Consider the following 16,605-nt stretch of genomic DNA (forward strand, 5'->3'; position numbering starts at 1 on the left):
GTACTGACAGAATATGGCATCACTCGTGACTGGAAAGTTCCAAACTCCTTGTGGACCTCACAAGAGGATTTTTTTTTTTCCACAGTGATTTTCTATAATTATTAAATACACACACAACTACACACACACACACACACACACACACATGGATCCCAGGGCCATGTGGTCATATCAACACATCTGAATGTAATCCAGTTAACACAGTGTCCCAAATGACTAAATTAATCAGAGAAATACTATCTGGCTCATCTCTTTGCACTGCTTTGATGTGTGCACACAAACACACACACACATTTGAGTAGAACAGTGATCGAGCTGAGAAATGACTTTACCTTCTCACATAATAAAACCCCAATCCCGTGGAGGGGGCCTGTGAGATACTCCGACAGCCCCAAGGCCCGGGAAACACACAAACACACACTTCCGAGTGCAACAGATCAAAAAGATGCATAGTTTCAGGGCTGCAGATAGATAGTACAAAAAGAAAGCATCGCACAAAAGAAGACTCAAACCCCGTTTTCTGTCCAAATGAGGCTATTCTTAATTGGTGACATTACTTTGTAGGTACAACAGAGGCGATTGTGCCGCTCGCCTTCTTATCTTTACGGTGGATGTTAAAGCAACACAACAAAAGGTGCCGTGATTCACCACGTCAAAGAATGGAATTTCACTTTTTTTTTTTTTTCTTTTCTTTAAATCTTAGATGATCAGTGAAGGCATTTTTTGAGGCAGAGTTGGAGGAAGTTGAAGGCAGCATGACAACAAGTCAAGTTTCGAGTTCCTCTTAGAACCAAGCCGCGTACACCGCTTAAGGCTATCGAAAACAACAGAATTGTTTTGCATGTATTTTTCAGGCTGGTAATCTAAGGTCATAAATGCAGATTAAGCGTGAACATTAAATATATGCCAGCTCCAAAAGCCGTAGAGAAGCCGTAGAATTTTGAATTCAACTCTATTTGAAAAGTTGGGGTAAAACACTTATTCCAAAAGAAACCAGCCTCAACAACGGAGGGAGCGCGTGACAAGGGGTTAAGTGGTATACTGAACATACATTCAAAGTAGTAATACTCCAGTGGAAGTATGTACATATTACCATCAACATTAAGCTTGTATTGTTTTTACATATGGGGCTCTAGTTTTGTGGACAGCGCATCAGACAGCGGATTCAAATCCGTTGTAAGGTTCCCTGACGGTCTTCAAGGACCCACTTCACGGCGACGATTTTTCACCCTTGTCAAAAGCTTTGTTTGCGCTCCGCCATAAGAAATGTCAGTGTGTGACTGGCGTTTGTAAAGGGAATGAGAGAAGCCACTTTGATTGGCCATGATCAAAGTCAGCTGTGCTCACTCCCACAGCAGCGCAGAGCTCCTTCCCTCACACCAGCCGGCCGGTGCTTACCAGCTAAATTAGCAACACCACATCCAACTCGCAAGATTCATGCTGTTTACGGAAATAGAGCCCTTATTATCAACAGCAAAAGTATATATATATATATATATATATATATATATATATATATATTTTTTTTTTTTAAATTAATTGTGAGGCTCATCCGTAACGAGATTTGTTTCCAAGGAACTGATTATGTCCAAAATGAGTGGCTCCATCATACTGCCAAAAACTCTAGGTGTCAATCACAAAAATCAGCTTTTTATATGAACCTGGTTTCATTCAATTAAAGCAACACTGTGTCATGTCAGTTTTTGTTGATTATGGCGGCGCCATGTGGACAAAAGCGGTAGTGTTTTGACAAAAGTCAACCACATTTCCCATGCGCGCCAGTGTTGTGAAATCCTAGATCCGCTGGCCTGCAAGTTGGACTGAATTACATTTCTATTTCCAGTGGCTGTGTGAAAGATGAATAGCAATGAGGTAACGAATCTAATTTTGTTCAAACAATACTTTTGTTTGTTTTGGGGCTTCTGTCATACCAGTAGACGTTCGAATCGACTTCTGTCCTTATAGAGAAAGGAGGAAGTGAGTATGCCGTAAAGCAATTCAGGACATTTGTATATTTTTGGAGTGCCAAGGGTTGCTCCCATCCTCCTCAAAATTGCTTAGTGCCAGTAAAAGTGATACAGACCCCCCCAGGGCATGACAAAAGTCCCATTCAACTACTTGTAAGTCAATGTTTCATCATAAGAGTCGTGAAAGCATTTTATTAAGGTCAAATTCTTGCCCAGTGCTGCTTTAAAGCAGCTTTAATTTAGCACTGAAATTGTGAAAAATAGGATGTGAATGAAATGCGTACATATACTGTATATTCCCACCAAGGAATTTTTTTTTAATGTACGGCACTCTTGACTCTTGGCTGTCCTCCTGTATGTTGACACTGAAGCTAAACTATAGAACGCCAGTTGTCCCCGCAGGCTATTAGCATTGTAGCCCGGTCCAAAATCTCCCGACCGGTTTGCGTTGATTAAAAAGGAGCATGTTAGCAACCCTTGGTGGCTTTGAGCTAAACCGCTACTCAGTGGCTGGAACCTCCATTAAAATAATGAAAGCAATAAAAACAACAACAATTTCAAAACCTTTGGAAAACATTTCATAAACCATCAGGAGCCAATTAGAGGAGCGAGCGCAGGCTTGCTTGTGCTTTGTGTACGGATGTGTGTGTTGGGTAGTCGAGCGTTGCGGCGCCCGGCCCGGTTGTGCCCCGCAGGCCCGACCTTCTAATCATTATCTGTCTGTCTTATTACGCTCCAAACCGGGCCACTCTTAAATAAAATATGCAAAGGTTTCTTAAATGATGACCCGAGGCTGCGCGCGCCGCCGCTGCTCTACATGCTGTTAATCTGAGAAATGCAAATTCCCTTCGTCTCACACTCGCCTTTATTAACTTTTTTGAATTTAAAATTCCACGAACAATGAGTTCTGTCAGCTTCTGAAATTATATTTTCTCTGCTCTTTTTATGTGCGCACGGAAGCGAGTTTAGAGCATGAAATTACCAGGGGAAATATGAGTGGTTTCATCTCACCCGCACAATTTAATTGGCTGCTTTGCAATTATTAGTTTTTGCTGCTAAACTTTTTTTTTTCCTTTATTGTTGCTGTTTCCTTAAAGTGGCAGCTCACAACAGTGTTTTTATTTTTTTCCATTTGTGTGTGTGTGTGTGTGTATGGGGAGGGAGTTCCGTGTGGCGCGCGTGTCAGCCTGCACCTCTGATTGGACGGCTAGCGGCACGTGATTTGGACAATTTGACGTCAAGAGTTGGACTTCATTGATGCTGGGATGAGATCAGAGAATATCAAGAGATTAGATCGAATTTTTTATGGACATTTGAAGTTCATGAACTCCACATTACACACACAGGGTCATGCCTTATTTCTACATCATATCACAAATATTCCTCCTCCTCTCTTGAATATTTCCCCTCTCATGTGATACAGCGACAAGCTAATGTTTATTTCACTAAACGTTCTCCATTTACTGTATGTACAATCACTCTTACCATGGACCGATAAACATTAAGGCTTTTAGGGATTCCTCTGTGACAGTTTACAGCTCGGAATAAGTTAAAGAGTGAAGTCAGCCCCCCAAAAAAATCTTTACAAAAATATTTTCGCTGAGTCTAAACAATTAATTAATTTTGCGTTTGTGGAATATGAGTTAAGCAGCAAAATCCACCCGTTTTTAGACATCTCCAAGGGCGGCCATTTTGTCACTTTCTGTCGAGTTGTCACCAACCTTTTTTCTGCCACGGACCGGTTCATACAAGTCTATAGCCTTTGCAGCAATGAAACTTTCCAAAATACGTCTGTTTATTTTACTCATTTGTTAGCCCGCGCATTTAATATTAGCGTTACGCAACAGAGACAACTTGCATGCGTTAAGAGTCAGTTATAGATGGAAGTAACAGAGAGAATCCGGTCACTTTTCAAAATGAAATATTTTTCAGACACGGATGATAAATAAGCCGAAAGTACTGTACGTTATCTTTTTTTTTTCTTTCATCTGTGGAGCCCATCGCGGACCGGCCCCCGGTGGTTGGGGACCACTGGAGTTAAAACGACATCGCAGTTGCTCAGGGCTCAGGTAACAACCAATCATGGCTCACCTGTTTTCTGAAGCTAAGCCGTGATAAATTAAATTCCGCAAATGCAATATGAGTCAGAATGCATTGTTTAGACAAGCGGAGGCACATAGAACATATTATTGTAAAGAAAGTTTTGAGGTTGACTTACACTTTAAAGGACTTTTTTTAAACCAAACTCCCAATAAATAAATAACTAAATAAATAAAATAAAATAAAATAAATCAGTGTGTCAGTGACAACATGTTTTTCAAGACCCGCTGTCATCCTTATTGAACAAATTAAAGCCATAGAAAAATCTAACCATTTCTCTTTGACGCACTAAGTTGTATTGAATTGTCATCAGGTGTGCCGAGGCGCCGCGTCGCACTGTGTCGCTTCTTTCGAACCGCATAGGAATTTTACAGAAAACGTTGCTGGAATTTGAAACTTAGTGTTTGACTTTATTTTGTTCTTCTGTATTATGATTCACCATTTGTATGACTGGCAGTTTATGCACACAATGTTTTGTTGATCATGTTGCTTCCATGGCAACAGATTAACATGTGCGATGCCAAACTGGCAGATCACCGCCAGGAGAGCAAGCGCTGTGGCTGATGACGATGCTCCTGTTGCCCTGCACAGTGACACCCACATAAGCACACAGCTTTATCTATCCTGTGATATTGTTGGCATTGAATAATTCAATGATTTTATCATGCGCAACCACAACAAATGACTTAATTATGCTAATACGGGCCGGAAACTCCAAGAGAGTGTGAGTGTTGGTGTCAGTGTATGTGTGTGTCAGCAGGATTGACAGGGGCCTACGGGCTTCAGTACTGAAACGCTGATCTGGAATTTCACATCCTTATCCCCAAAGCCTCGGGACTCACACACATGCACGAGGGTTTTTACACACTCTCTCTCTCTCTCTCTCTAACATACACACACCTTAAACTGATTTGTGTTCATTTCCCGGAGACGCTAAAATCCTTAATGAAATGCACCCAACACTCATGTTATGATTTAAAGTATCGTGTTACTGGCATCGCTGTTGAAATCGATATGCATAAATGTTTTCAAAGGCCATTTTTGAACAATACATGTTCTTTATTGTTCTTCACTTTTTTTCTTTTAAAGTGGGTGGCAACTTAGCAGTAGTAATGCGGGTCCCAGGGTGACAACAGTTGAGAACCAATGATATAGACATACAACTATTCACATTCACACCTATGTACAATTTAGAGTTTTTAGCCATTGCAATTAAAAACGGTCACGTGTAAGCAGCAGCTAGATTAGTTACCACAAAGATACTAATGTACATTAATATACAGTACAATCATCCCATCGAGCCACCGGGCTATGTACAAACTTCCCTAAAGTCTTTAGGTTTGCATATTAAGTCAGGTGGAATGCCTCGAGCCATACACACACACACACACAAAACCATCCAAATACTTGCTAACAAAACAGTTGTTGAAATGTCACTTGCTTCTCAATTTGAGGTTTTCAGCATGATAATACATTGTTGTTAGTAAGAGAGTGAACGCAAAGAGTTCTGGCAACTGCAAAAGTTCAGTTTTTCAAGCTCTGACTAAACTTTTAATGAGACACCCATCCAGCCCAAATTTGAACCTAACAAGGCAAATAGGCTACTTTGAAGAAAACAAATCCACCTATTGAATACCAGGGGATGTCTGTCTGTGTGATAAGTTTGTTTGTTTACAAGTTTTTGACTAGGATGAACAGGACTGGTTGGGCAATCCATCTGAAAAGTCGACCAGATCTCGTTATTAGAATACCAACTTGGAAAGTAAATGCAGGGCACAAAAAAAACACTGTAAAAAAAAACTTGATCACCTCTCTGACATATGGAACAGAGTTTTTCTCCTCCTTCCTCCCTTCTTCCCTCTCCTGTTGTGCCAACTAACGAGGCTAAAAGGCAGCGAGTCAACAGCCACGGTCAGACGGTGAAAGTCTACAAAGTTCATAAAAAAGTGTGAGTGGGATGAGCTTCTTTAAAGTGTACATTTTTTTTAAAAAATGCTTTATGCATCCATTTAGAACTGTAGTCACACTTTTTGCTTTTGGGGGGGGGCAAAATATGGAACCTCAACTGTCAACTGGGTGAGTGAATATTTAGACTGCGAGGCTAACTTCTCAAGCTAGCCTGCTAGTGCCAAGTTGCTAGCTCAAATATGTAAGGTGATGTTTGGTGTTTCTTGACATTTAACATTACATTAGTGGTTAGAACACTTTTGTCTTCAGTTTTTTTCTAGTCCTAACATTAATATTTTTGTAGTTAACCACATCAATTTCATTAAAATGCTATGTAAAGACACTGTAAAGTCATAGGCGTGATTTGTTTTTGAATACACCAAAAACACATGTGCAAAGACTGAGTGCAATTTATTACCGAGTCATTAACTTTTTCACATTCTCAGTTGTCTGGATTTTTGTGGCATGGCTAAAACAGGCCCAATGATGCACTTGCCCGTGACATGAGGCAGCCCTCCCCAAATACTTTCAGTGAATATTAAGAGCCAACATTTAATCAGTGGCTATGTTGATGGTGTCGCACACTACAGACGCCAACAGACTTTAGAACATATACTGAGAAAAAAAACCGGCGGTATCAACATTTTTCTTGACAGTAAATTTGGAAATGCTTGAAGATTGTGCTTTCGTGTGAAAGACTGAACTAATATTTAGTTGTCCAAACTATATCTGAGAACTATGTACAGTTATTTGTATACATGTAGGATTAAATAGGCTAATTTTTACCCGACCGTGTCTATCCCTAAGTGTACATCACAATTCTCACCGCTTATGAGACACAGGTTTAAATGTTTTATCAACTGTTTTGAAATGGAAAAATGGAAATCTGGCATGCTTTAAATACAGTATTTTTTTTAAAAAATCACTTGATCCTTTTTAAAAAGAAAAAATCCTCTTATGTTTGGTGTCATCGCACACGTTTCCACTTTAAGTTTTGTTTAGCTCATAAAACGTATTCTTCACGTGAAAATAGCTAACCCGTGTTGATTAAAACACTGTCTGTTTGTATTGTTCCCTCGGTGCCCTCATTAGTATTTGCAGAGTATAAACCACCAGCAAAGCGCAGACAGACACTCTATTTGATGGAGGCCATGAACATTTTTATGGAAAACAGCTGTATTGAATCTGTTCCAGGCCTTTTTTCTATCTCATGAATGCAATTTCCCATGCTGCACTGCTCCAGGCTCCTGGCGCATCTTGGAGGTAGCACGCTCCCTTTCTCTCTTTGTGTCTTTCTTTATTGCCTTCACACACCTTATTGCCATTCGCCAATTACCGACACACGTTTTGGCAACAAACGCACCATTAATTGAAACATTTAATTAGCATTAAAACCAGCAGTAATTAACAGCTTTTCTGCTGTGCTCTCTGAGCCAGGCTCAAATTCTATTAGGCGGCTCCCGACTTTGCCCGCCTAACACCGAATTTTTGCAGAATCCACAGATGTGAGTGTGTTTGTGTGCGTGTGTTCACGCACACTCAGGGCCCCAGGTAAGGAGCCTCCGTGAGGAGTCAAGCACCAAGGCCAGGCCTGCTGGGTGCCCAGGGGAGAAGAAGAAGAAAGACATTTCAGGAGAGATGTGAAGATGAAGAGAGAGAGAAAGGGCAGGGGGGGGGGTCAAAATAGAAGGGAAGGCTTGAAAGCGGGATAATAAGGTGGGAGGCAAAGGATGGACGGTGAGGGAGGAGAGAAAGAGTGAGAGAGGGATTAAAAGCAAATGCAAAGACGAGGTGGTGTGGGTCAATGAAGACGTACACACAGCTTGAAGACGAACAAGCGTACATAGAGTGTGTGTTTGCACAAGCTTGCTTTGTGTGTGCGATTGTGTGAGGCCTACTTGGAGTAGAAGCAGGGGCCTGGATTAGCGGCGTTTGCCAGGGCTGGGGGGCAGGATTAGCAGGCTGAGCTGCTGTCTGATGCCGCTCTGCCACCACTAATGGCATTATTAATAGGCAGCTAAAAAATTCATTAAAAAATCCATTAAAAATAAATGTGTTTTACATAAGACTTTGCCCCAGGTACAAGAGAGGAGGGGGTGAGGCAGGGGGGGGAGAAAGGGGGACAGTAGACGTGGAAGGGGGGAGATTGTTAGCTTTGAGGTCAGCTGAATATCGTCGGCGCTCATCTGTGGGATGCAATAACCACACAAACACTCGTCCCGCTCACAGGAGCTTCAATGTGAACTAAAATGAGGATAAACCAATAAGACGCCGTTCTACTGTTAGTGGGGGTTAAACGCACACGTGCATTGTCACGTCCTCCAGTCACAATTTTAATGAGGTCTTCAGTCATTTCATCAGTGAAAATAGAAATAGTCCAGTTAAAACAAATCAGTTAAAATTGTAATATAATTGTATATTAATTAGAATATTGAATGCATGCTTTTTCAGCTATATTTGGCAGGAATATGATAAAACCACACACGTGCACACACACGCACACACACAGATTGGCTGGAGACGAGTGCAAGGTGTAACCTGCCTCTGGCCCCAAGTCAGCAGGGATTGGCTCCTGCTCACCTGCCATCCTAATGACGACAGGCAGTGTAGAAGATGGATCGATAAACACACACAAGAACAAACAATCACTGGTCCGCCATTTTGTACTGGGTTGCACAGATCAATTAAAATTTTATACATACATACACATATACACACATATATGTGTGTGTATATATATATATACACATATATATATATACACATATATATATACACATATATATATACACATATATATATACACATATACATATATATATATACACATATACATATATATATATACACATATACATATATATATACACATATACATATACATATATATATACATATATATACACATATACATATATATATACACATATACATATATACACATATACACATATACATATACACATATACATATACATATATATTTATACACATATACATATATATACATATATATATACATATACATATATATATATACACACATACACATATATATACATATACACATATATATACATATACATATACATATATACATATATATATACATATACATATATATATATACATATATATATACATATACATATATATATATACATATACATATACATATACATATATATATACATATATATATATATACATATATATATACATATATATATACATATATATATATACACACACATGAACAAAAAGAATGAAAATAAATGATTAAAATGTTTTAACTAATTAATCTCAAAATTTTCCACAATTAATTGCGATTATGTTTTTAACTACAATTTTTTATGAATCTTGGAGCCGATATTTACTTGAGTAAAATCTTGGAATTAATGTGGAAAAAAATGTGAAAGTATATTTCGATTGAAAGACTGTTCTAATAGCTTTCTTTGATCCTTGACTATGATTCTTTTCCTGTCAAATACGACAGTTGAACGTTACACCAAAGACCTACAACTAATATCATATTTGAATTTGGCTTTGCAATGTGATCAAATTTATTTTGGATTTCTCCAATGAGCTGTCGAGCAACTTTTAAAGTAAAACTATAAAAAAAAATTGACTTGTGACAGTGCCTCTCTAAGTTTGGCTGCACAGTGAACAGAGGTCAGCTGCTACAGGAAGTTATAAAATTTCAATAATTCTGCATAGTTAATGCTTTAACTTCGACAGCTCTAATATTTAAACACACACTATATATGGAGAGCGAGAGCAAGATTATTATGCCCGTGATGTGCTGTGTTGGCCATTTTGAGTAGACCACACACTATAAGCAATAAGGAAACAAGGCAATGTTTTCCTCATTATGTATGGGTTCTCTCTTGGGGGGGGTCTGGAGTCAAGGTTAGGATCAAAGGTACATACTAGTATGAGAAATAAGATGTGCACTATAATGCAAGAATGACTGATCAATCCAAAAACTGACTGATTCTAATGCAAAAAGTATCCCCGTGTAAAATCAGAGGCCAAACATTGGATTTTCATGACGGCAACTAAATCGTTTTTACTCAGAGTATGTATTTGAAATTCTCTGGTATCAGTCATCATCCACCATGGAGCGCTTGTTAGGCAGGTGGGGAGGATTACGAATGTCAGCAATTGGTATCTGAATCCGCGCTGGGGAAAAAAAAAAAAAAAAAAAAAAAGTTATTTGTCGGATTTGAGGGGGGGAGGAAGGGCATAATGTGAAAGGCGGGAAAAAGCGGCACCCGCTGTGCAGAGAGACAGAACCACAAGTCAGCAACATTCACACTCAACGCAAACATCAAACATCAGGCAACACACGCAACGAGACACTTTGATCTCGCCAGGCTCCGCAGGAAACCGGCATCTTTAGAAAAGCCTCCAAATGTAAATTAATTTACGCGAGAAAGGGGCCCCAAAGCGCTGGTGAGCATCCCAACAGCACAGAGGGTTGAACCCAAACTCTGCAGCTTAGCCTACGGAGACACTGCAACCCTGGCGAGTCAATCTAAACTTAGCACGCCGTGCACATGTTCCAGTACCAGTCTGAGCTCCCGAGTGGATGAGCAAACACTTCGGTTAGCCGTCTGCATAGTCAGCACTGCTAACTCTTTAAACTCACGGGCCGTTTACAATATGCCAAGGTTGAGGAGATAACTATTTTCAACTAGAAAGTGTCGGTATAAGAGTGGTGTGACAAAACGTTTGTCTTGGAGGACGGTTGACTGAATCAATTCAACTGAATCAAACCTATAATCAATTGAAATTAAAAGTAAACAAAAAACTGAACTGATTAAATGTGTTCATACAAGTATCTTTCTAGATATAAAGTTAAGAAACGCATCTAAGGCCAGCTAAAGTTTGCAATAGCATAATTCAAATCTCACAAACCTATGTAGGAAAATGTACAATGTTCTGATGAAACCAAAGATGACCACATGGGCCAGAGGCTTTAAACGAGGGTTAAGGAATTATGAAGTTGTAAAAAGCAGTCAGTGCTGCTGCGAAACTTTTAGTCTTCTGCTAGAAAGAAAAAAGAAAATGTCAGGAAAAGCCTGCTAAACCAGATTAACTTTATCTGGGGGTCATCATCACTTTAAATGGTGGCAGGTGTGCGCCGACTCACATTTAGTATTTGAATATGATTGACGGTTAATTCCGAACACAGCCATTGACGAATTTACTTGTCTTTTCACAGTCCAGCCATTCAATCCCAGGAATTTATTTATATTTTTTTTCCATTTTTTTTCCAAACATTAGGGTAAAAGAGAGGCTGAAAATGTCTGGCAGTGAATGAGTTCATTAAAATGATTAATTTACTACAAGTAATGTATTTTTTGTTCAACTATCTTTGCCAGCGTAGTTGCAGGCAGCACAATTTCATGCTCTTTTTTCAGTGTAAAATATGCTACATGTAAAATACATTATGGATTTTTCACAATTCAAAACACTTCCCAAGTTTTTAAATAACATGTGACATGCTGCACCCGGAGAATCTAAACAACAAACTACAAAGCACACGCAAGCCCCGTCTACAAATCACATCAGTATGGATTCTATTTCCCCTCACGGAGGCAGCACCAAGCTGTGGAATTAAACCGGCACATCATGAGCTAGATACGTTTCCAAACACAAATACGCCCCCACCCACACAAAACTACAAAAAAAAAGAAAAAAAAAAAAAAGTGTGCTTATATGCACGATTTCCAAACACAAATACGCCCCCACCCACACAAAACTACAAAAAAAAAAAAAAAATTTTAAAAAAGAAAAAAAAGTGTGCTTATATGCACGATTTCATTTGCAAAATATGGTTTCAGTAAGACTGTGAGGTAAAAGTGCAAGTGTTGGAAACAAGACCTCCGGTCACATCACAAGTGGCAACTGTGCTCGGCGAGCTGTCTAAACATCCTTCAGGTTACAGCCAAGCAAGTGCGTGTCCTCGGCCCGGTGACATGCTTGTCTTTGCCCTGTCACTATCCGTAATATAAGAGAGCACAACTCTCCCCACCCCACCGCCCCCCCCCCCCTTTTTCTCCTCCTTCACACTGAGACGCACGCCGCATACGGCGCTTGTCCCTCCAACCTGCCTCGAGGTCCTATAATCTTTTTACAATGTGTTGAAACAGAGCAATAAATCTGTTAGCTTACAATCTAATTTCCCTGGCCTTTTCCAGGAATCCTCATAAACTTTTGGCGCCCCCATTAGCAGCCCTATTGAATCAGAGTGCTTAATCGGCTTCCAGGTGAGGGGTCAGAAAATGAATGCTTTGATATCCATCAGACTGACGGGAGCAGAGAAAACTGGGTGAGGGAGTGCGCTGCGGAAAAGGGCAGCGTCTTCTCCCCATAGGTCAATCGCAGCCAAGAGAGTCAGTCATCCACTTTTTCCCTCAGCGCAGCTCTCATTTTCCATTTAATATGGACATCCAATTAATGCGACCGTGTCTGAGGCAGCTCGCATTCTGATGAATTATTGCCCATCATCCGCCCTGTTATAGCCCGATGAGAGAAAAAGGAGAGGAGATGGAAGAAGGTGGGAATGAAAAGGATATGCCTGTATGAATGTAGTTGTACAACTTGGTGCAATGACAAGAAAGGTTTCGAACTCTCTGTTGGGAAACAATCACTAAAGCGGAGGTCAATCGCCCAAAAATGTTCTATGTTCTATTCTATGCGGGTTCGTGTGAGAGTTAGTCTAAACACGTCCATTCTGATTAATATTGCATTTGTGAAATATGGGTTAAGCAGCAAAATCCACCATTTTTTTGCCATCTCAGGGGGCAGCCATTTTGTCACTTTCTGTCGACTGACAATGACATCACAGTTGCTCAGGGTTCAGGTAACAACCAATCAGGACTTGGCTTCACAAAACAGGTGAGTTGTGATTGGTTGGTACCTGAGCCATGAGCAACTGTGATGTCATTTTCAGTCGACAACAAATAGCAAAATGGCCGCCCGATGAGATGGACAAAAACAGTTGGATTTGACTGCTTAACTCATATTCCACAAACGCAATATTAATCAGGATAATGTGTTTAGACTACATCGAGCATAATATTGTAAAGACAATTTTGGGGTTGACTTCCTTTTAAAGAAGAAGTCAACCGCTTTGAAAGGAAGTCAACCCAAACATATCTTTTTCAAGAATATGTTCCCAGCAGTCCCACTAGTTGAAACACGGCATTCTGATTAATATTGCGTTTTTGGAATATAAGTTCAGCAGCAAAATGCTCTCGTTTTTAGCCATCTCTGAAGGTGACCATTTTCAGTCGACAGAGGACAAAATGGCTGCTGTTTTTAGATGGCTAAAAACGAGTGGATTAACACTTATTCCACAAACGCGCTATTTATCAGAATGCCCTGTTTCAGCTAATGGGCTTGCATAGAACATATTCTTGAAAAAAAAATGTTTGCATTGACTTCCGCTTTAAGAAAGCACACATAGATTAAGACAAAGTCAGAAGTTTACTTTTTTTTTTTTTTTTTACTGAAAAGTCTGTTGAGAGTAGGATATTGAAATGTAGATGGCTGTAATAGTACCAAAACTGACCTATGGGAGGCAGCATAGTGCTACAAGGCATCCAGACAAACAAGAAGAAGAAAGCTAGTCTAACAGTTAGCTAACACTTCCCTTTGTAATTTTGTCTGCATGTGGTTAATAACTTTTGAGGCATGTTGTACTCACCACAGCCAGTTGTTTCTCTTTTTTTCTCTTTTCACATCCAAGAATTGGGCCTTTAACTGGAAGTGGGGGAAATTCTCAAATTAATCACTTGCGTCATGACGTCATTCATGAATATAACAATTAATTTTGTCCTCTCTGTCTTTGTCCTCTAATCCTTCCACTATCTAATAAATAAACATGGACAGCCAAAGTACAACAATGAAGAGAGGACAAAACGACAGCTTTGCATATAAACTCTTTGCACGATTACTGCCAGGAAAACGCCACTTACTGCCAGATTGAATTCCAAAGTGAAGCAACACCTGAGCTGTGTGTTCCAGGTGTTCTTTACATTGTTGGGACACAAACATGTTCCCATGATTGTAATATGATGTTTCATTTCTATGGACACAGGTGACCTCGCAATCTAAATGATTACATTTGAGAACAAATACTTACCATGAGGTCAGATAAGGTTGAATTAAGTGTGCCTGGTGTGTGTATACGTTCATCCAACCAAAGCTTATTACATCAAGGTGTGTGATATTAAAGCTAGACAGCGGCACCTTATTGTGGTCACAGCACCAGGGATTTGTCATTGTCATTTGTACCTCATTATCCAATTAACACCATGCGGGCCCACAGCCAAACACACACCCATTGGACCTACCCTGTGTGTGCGCGTGTGTCTGCGGAAATGAAACACGTTCAAGGAAACTTTTTACTCTCTTTTATTGTTGCTGTCAGACAAAACATTTTTCTTTACTGCGTGTTATTCAGGAAGTGTATCATTCGATACATGTGAGCAGTTAGTTACTATATTTAATTTCATTACAGTGATACATTTTTGGAACATTTTTTGGACACTAAAAATGTAAATAATTGATGAAAATGTCAGTTTGGGTAATCACTCAGTGAAGGCCCACTACAAAACAAATATGACAAGTTAATGAGCATTCTATCAAAACAGACTTTTCCCACATCCTGCAACATTTTAAATGACCAAGAAAAAGCGCAATTCATTAAATACTAATATATGCGAAGATTTCTGCAAATTCCCCAGCTCTGCTCTAAATATGTTCTCCTTCAGGAATTCAAGACTTTGTGCAAGGATCCAGGAAATACTTCTATTCAAATCCCTCTGAATCCTGATGCTAGAAGCTTTATTATTAAAACTTTTTGAGTGCCTTTGTCAGAACCTTCAAGAAGGAGGTCAACCAAAAAATGTTCTTTACAATAATATGTTCTATACAGCCCCACTAGTCTAAACACGGCATTCTGATTAATATTGCGTTTGTGGAATATGAGTTAAGGATTAAAATCGCCCTGTTTTTGTCCATCTCAGGGGGCGGCCATTTTGTCACTTCTGTCGACTGAAAATTACATTACATTTGCTCTGGTAACAACCAATCATGGCTCAGCTTCAGAAAACGGGTGATTGGTCGTTATCTGAGCCCTGAGCAACTATGATGTCATTTTCAGTCGACAAAAAGTGACAAAATGGCCACCCACTGAGATGGCTAAAAAAGTGTGGATTAACTATTATCCCACAAATGCAATATTTATCATAATGCCAAAAAAAAACTAGTTTGTTTGCATAGAACATAGTCTTGGAAAAAAATATGTTTGGGTTGACTTCCCTTTTAAACCTATTTTCAGTGTCATTTTTATCTTATTTTAGCGAGTCCAGACAGGCAATAAATTCAAGTGGTATGGATCAACTTGCTATGCTACCACTGCTTTCAATTTCACTCTCTTACCTTCTGACTTTTCCAGGCTACTTAAAACATCAGTAGCTTCTCTAAACCACTGTGTCTTATTTCCTCAAAGTGAAACCCTCGCAAGAGTCATGCGATGCACATCTGTAGTACAAAGGAATGACCGTGCATCGATTTGCTAACTATGATAGCGTTTTGCTTGCTCAGAAGCTAACTCGTGGAATGATAAACAATTGATCAACAAAGTTTGCTTCTCCCTAAGCTTCCACAAAGTAGTCTGGCCTTGGAGGAAACTGAAGATGTGTGTGTGTGTGTGTCTGTTGAGATGTGTTTTAAAAGGCCTAATGTTCCCTGACATCCCACAGTTAAAGTATCATAGAAGCAGCATGATCGCCTTTGGCTAGTGGGAAAGAGACTGCCTGGGGCCTTTCGCTCTGGGCAAGTGTGTGATTGTGTGTGTGTGTGTGTGTTGGGGTGTGCGTGTAGGTGTGTGTGTGTGTGGGGCGTTTCAACATGCAATATTCTCTGTCATCAGCTTAAACAGTTAAACGGGGTGTTCAGGGGAGAGAAGAGGACGGCGAGGCAGACGGCTCTCGGTCGCCACGCAGCTTTACATCCCGGCACTGTGTCGGACTGCTCCTTTAATGAAGGAGGAAATTAAGAGCGGGGATGAAAGGAGATGAAGAAATCCTTGCGATAAGTCCACTCTTGTTATCTCCTTTTTTTCCCTGCGCTCGCTGATGTGGCGCCGGCGTGCGCCCGCCCAGCGCACCGCCATCTCCATTAGCAGCGACGGCGTGAAGCTTAGCTGCATGATGTTGAAACCGGTTTGTTATTGCTGAAATAATCAAGCTGATTTATAATATTCTCTGCTAAATTATTCAAGTGGCTCAGGCTCAGAAGTTTGAGCAAATTGCCGGGTTTTTTTTTCTTTTCTTTCTTGAAGTGCGAGTGGTAGCATTGTGCACTGCCAGCTACTGCAGGCCTGCGGTTAAGGTCTGCTCTTGTCTAATTAGCATACACATTTTGCCCTATACAGAAAGCGGCAATTAGCTGTAGACCATGCTGCTGAGATGGTGGTTATGTTGTTTCCTGGGTTAGTTTGCCGTGTAGTTGGTTTTAATTCAAAATGTGATATGAGTGAAATTGAATGAGTTGATATTACCTAAGAACAAAT

General features: G+C 40.0%; 1 protein-coding gene and 1 long non-coding RNA gene across 6 annotated transcripts in view; both read right to left on the reverse strand.

The window, feature by feature from the left end:
• LOC147127897 (uncharacterized) overlaps window positions 1-14,140 on the reverse strand; it is a 50,520-nt gene extending 36,380 nt beyond the window's left edge. Inside the window, exons 1-2 of the long non-coding RNA XR_015084034.1 lie at window positions 14,003-14,140; window positions 13,732-13,787 (exon numbers count right to left, since the gene is read on the reverse strand). This is a non-coding gene — a long non-coding RNA (uncharacterized LOC147127897). The remainder of the gene's footprint in view (window positions 1-13,731; window positions 13,788-14,002) is intronic.
• LOC147127896 (uncharacterized) overlaps window positions 1-16,605 on the reverse strand; it is a 286,111-nt gene that overhangs the window by 42,423 nt on the left and 227,083 nt on the right. The window lies entirely within an intron of this gene.

This window comes from Filicampus tigris, chromosome 20 (genome assembly GCF_054856515.1).
Source record: "Filicampus tigris isolate MCC_2025a chromosome 20, RoL_Ftig_1.0, whole genome shotgun sequence".
Taxonomy (NCBI): domain Eukaryota; kingdom Metazoa; phylum Chordata; class Actinopteri; order Syngnathiformes; family Syngnathidae; genus Filicampus; species Filicampus tigris.